At 38.2% G+C, this 5040-nt stretch overlaps 1 pseudogene; it reads left to right on the forward strand.

The window, feature by feature from the left end:
• Positions 1-237: 237 nt before the first annotated feature.
• Positions 238-3721, forward strand: LOC143585173 (cell division control protein 48 homolog C-like; annotated as a pseudogene).
• Positions 3722-5040: the final 1319 nt, after the last annotated feature.

Consider the following 5040-nt stretch of genomic DNA (forward strand, 5'->3'; position numbering starts at 1 on the left):
GTTGATTTGGAATATGGTTTGCATCTTCAAAGACCGAATCACTATATGAACCTACAGGTTGTGTCGGTTTAAAAACCGATTTATTGTTTTGCTCCCGCAACGAACCCACTACACGTGGTCTTCCTCATGGGCCCATTGATGGTTTAAATAAAAGAATAATAAACCCAACATAGAAACGTATATAAGCCTCATCGACTTGTTAACATCCAAAAAGTAACCACCTAGGGTTTATCACTGATGGGTAAAGCAGGCAAGCAGTCGCCGGTGCTACAATCCGTCCTACGCCGCCGTGTACACGACACCTACGGCAGCTCAACTCCACCACCTATTGACGAACTCATCGAAAGCCTTCGTTTTAAATATCCTGAATACCGTCGGCACAATCGCCAACAGTTCACCAGGATGGTCAAGCAAACCCTAAGTAATAAGCGGAAACTAAATACGATTAATGCCGATAATAACGCCGATGATAACGATGACGTCACGTCACCGTCATCATCACGTAGACGAATTGAGCTTCAATCAGACTCATCGACTAATTCTGAGGTTAATATAATAATAATAGTAATAATAACATGCAATTTGACCTAACTAAATCAATGCTCCGGGACAGCTACACCGGGTCTAGTATACCGAAAAATGTGGAGTTAGAGCTGGTTACAGATAGGGAGATGAATAAAAATGATTTGGTAATGGAAGATAATAATACTGTTAGGGCACATAATAATGGTCCAATGTTTAAGGACTTTGGTGGTATGGTGAGTGTGTTGGATGAGCTGAGGTATGAGCTGCTTGTTCCTTTGCTGGAGACAGATATACTTCCGAAAGTCGGAGTAAGTCCAATTGGTGGTATTTTGTTACACGGGCCCCCAGGGTGTGGCAAGACTCAACTAGCTCGTGCCATTGCTAACGAAACTGGTCTTCCATTTTACGAGACTCAAGCCGCTGAGTTGGTCTCTGGTATATCAGGTAGTAGTTGTTTAATTAACACATATTAGGAACAATCTATAATTCATTTGCATCAATAATGTTAGTTGATATATATATATATATATATGCTGTCAGGTGAATCAGAAGAGAATATACGAGAGTTGTTTTCAAAAGCATACAAAACCGCACCATCTATCGTTTTCACTGATGAAATTGATGCAATTGCGTCGAAAAGAGAGAACCTTCAAAGGGAGATGGAAAAACGTATCGTGACACAGTTAATGACCTGTATGGATTCAAAAGGCAAACCGGGGCATGTTTTGGTGATTGGGGCTACTAATAGACCTGATGCTCTTGACCCGGCGATAAGAAGGCCTGGGCGTTTTGACCGTGAGTTTGCTTTAGGTGTTCCAGATGAAAAGGCTAGAACACAGATTCTTTCTGTGCTTACACGAAATGCCAAACTTGAAGGTGCTTTAGACCCTGCCAAAATTGCAAAGTTAACTCCAGGTTTTGTTGGAGCTGATTTAGCAAATTTGGTGACTCGTTCTGCTTACCGTGCTATTAGGAGAACTAGTACTAGAAGAAAGTTGGAAAGTAGAGACACTGAAAACTCGTGGCGGAAGCCATGGACTCATGAAGAGAAGGACAACTTGTGCATCACAACATCTGATATTCAGGTATTAACTTGTTAAATTTGTTTAATTGTTCTTGATTTAAAAAAAGGTAAATACAGGTAGCTGTTAAAGTGGTTCAACCGTCTACTAAAAGAGAAGGGTTCGCAGTTCCAAACGTCAAATGGGAAGACGTTGGTGGTTTTGATTCGTTAAGAAAGGAATTTCGTAAATGCATTGTCAGACCTATCAAATATCCTGATATGTATGAGGTAAGTTTAGCGTGTGTGTATATATATGATTGGTAAGTAAAATTTCATTCTTAGTTAATATCCTATTCTTTTAGGCAAGTGGAGTCCGTTCGCAGACACAGACAGGAATTTTGCTTTATGGACCTCCTGGTTGTGGGAAAACATTGATTGCCCAAGCTGTTGCTAATGAAGCAGAAGCAAATTTCATGTACATTAAGGTATTCTACTCCTTTCAACAATTGTCCATCTATCATAAACATTCTAAAGTTTATAATTATAATATATATCCTTTTTACTATGAAGGGTCCTGAGCTTATGAGCAAGTACGTTGGGGACAGTGAATTGGCAGTGCGGACCATGTTCAGTCTTGCTAGGGCATGTGCTCCATGCATACTATTCTTTGATGAGGTTTATTACCTTTTAATTCTTTTTTGTTTTATCTTTTAACTCTAGGATTGATTTTGACGAATGTCAATATATATATATATATATATATATATATATATATATATATATATATATATTATGTTTGGAATAATACTTCAGGTAGATGCTTTAACAACAAAGCGTGGAACGGAAGGAACTCGGGTGGTTGACAGTGTTGTAATCCAGGTAAGCAAATTTTAAGTACCATGTATTTATGTGGGCTCATTCTGCATCAATATTCTTAAATAGTTAAAATTATATACCCCTAATCTTATTCTCTAGCCCATGTAAGCTAGTTTTACAAAATCATATTATTAATCTTGTTCACCATGCACCAATATTCTGAAATATCCAAAACTTATATAATCTAAATCTTATTCTATATCAAAATGAATGATTTTAATTCTTTTGTAGCTATTGGCAGAGCTAGATGGCGTTGATCACCGCAAGGGAGTTTACTTAATTGGTGCTACCAACAGGTTTTTGTTACCTATAAACTTGCTTATTCATGACGAACGGCTTATAGTTATTGATCCTGTTGGGGTTTTGATTATTTGAGGCCAGAGATGATAGACAGAGCACTCTTACGACCCGGAAGGCTTGGGAAACTTGTGAATGTCCCCTTGCCAAACCCAGAGCAGCGTGGGCTGATCTTAAAAGCGCTTTGTAGGGATATGAAGTTAGGCGCTGATGTGGACTTGATGGCTATTGGTCAGAGCGAGGCTTGTGCAAATTTGAGTGGAGCTGATCTTTCAGATTTGGTTCGTTTTTCTGTTCTTCTTAAAATCCTAACCAAGTACAAGTTTGCCAGTGTCTTTTGTGATGCAAATACGTGCATGATTTGGTAGTAGATATTTTTAAATTTTGGCACAACCAGTTTAAGTTACGAAATAAAGCACGCATCTTTAAGACGGTTATAAAAGTAGACAGGGCAACTGAGGCGATCCGAATTTGACCCGTTTAGTTAACCAAGTTTATGGGTTCAACTTATAACTGACCTGGAGCAGAACCCGTTTTTGACTAAACCCAAACCTAAACCTGTGAATTTTGTGTCGTGCCAAAATCACAATGCTAATTGATTAATTCAAGACTCCCTTTTGCCGCTAACCATTAGGTTTCATTTGTACATTAGGCGAATGAAGCCGCACTAACTGCTATGGACGGAAAAATCGATAAAATGGAAGCTGCGGCTCAAGAAGGGACACTGGTTTCATCGTCACAAGGTGGCATGCCACCTACTATTGAAGCTGTTTATTTTGAGCAAGCAATGGGGAAAGTCCGCGCTTCAGTCTCGTATGAGGTATAGCAAACTAGCTCTCTATTTAATGGCATGTCTTCTTATACATGCATCATCTCTATGTTTATAAAGCGTCATTCTACATAGCATACTCCACTAATGCATAAATGGATTATAAGCCCGAACATGACATAGCCCGTTTAACCTAGGTTTTACCACCTTAAGTTTACAAAGTCACAGCAAAAAATTACAAATGTCTATAGAATTATAAAATCTTATAGTTTAATTTATCTTTTAACTTTTAAATATCCATCGAACATAAGCCACAAATTGACCCTAACCTGTTTATACCAAACCAGGCCTGCAAATCTCGTTTGCGTAAATGCTGTAGAGACTAGTATATTTTGCAACGAAAGTTGCGGTTTGCTGTCTGTTTGGTTTTAACTTTTAACAGCCGTGTACTTTGCTGTTCTGTTGCAGGATAAACAGTATTATGGTGAAGTTGCAAAGCACTTATGACCATCATCTTACATGCTGAGTATGGTTTTGTTGCACACTATTATTAAGTTAAGTTACCACTAGTGTTAGAAGTTGGACTTTGTATGGGTTATAACTTAAACGAGCTTGAGATGTCTTGAACATGGGTTAGACTCTTTAATGTTTGAACTTGGCTCGTTTATTTAGCATATCGCTCTTTAGAAACAAATATCTTCTTTTCCAGTGTGATTTCACATTTTACACTTGCGCACACCAAGAACACACCTATTTTACAGCAGGCAATTTTAGGTGCAATTACAGTTGAACCTTTTTATACGCAACTTATTTTTATTTTATTATTTGTGCTTGCTCTTCCAAATTTATTCCAAAAAGGCAAGTCATTCGCTCTTAAGATCAAAGAACGGGCAGGAGGAATTTGCTAGGAATAGAGCACCGGTTTCAAACCAAACCAGTTTCAAACCAAGAATCGATTTGACTTTCTCTGACAATTGAACCGGTTTCGTCAAAAACCGATCTGTGCACCTCTAAATAAAGGTGGGCATATTGGTTTTTATACCAAACCGGTTAGGGTTATAAACCGAATCAGCTTGGTCAAAGTATGGTCAAGTTTTGGTTTGGCCCAAATCAAGTCGGGTTGGGAACCGGTTTCAAGTGGGAAATGTCCGGCTCTATCTGGATCGGTTTGTAACTGGTTTGAAACCCGGCCGGGTTCAATTCGATGCTCCCAAACCGGTTTTCAATGTCTCTAAAAAACACAAACTAAACAAAAATAACTCGAAAACACTTTATAATTTAATACTTTATAACTTAGATAACACTACAAACTAAAATACATAGGAAGAAATACAAGCCATAATTTATTATTTCAAATTTATTTTTTTATTCGTCAGCTCATCGTTATGTGATTAATATTCCCTTGTGAAACCTGAGCTGTTTCGTAGGTACTCATCAAATGCGGATTCATCGTCGATCATCCGTTACGTCAATCAACTATCTACATCGTCCTCGTATATTTCAGCTTCATATTCAATTTTTCCTTCGAGTGAGGATATATGTGGTATGCGTTCTGCTGTGTCCAAGTAAT

The sequence above is a fragment of the Bidens hawaiensis genome, unplaced genomic scaffold (genome assembly GCF_021521415.1).
Source record: "Bidens hawaiensis isolate Kalapana, Puna unplaced genomic scaffold, B.hawaiensis_p1.1 tig00033597_1, whole genome shotgun sequence".
Taxonomy (NCBI): Eukaryota; Viridiplantae; Streptophyta; class Magnoliopsida; order Asterales; family Asteraceae; genus Bidens; species Bidens hawaiensis.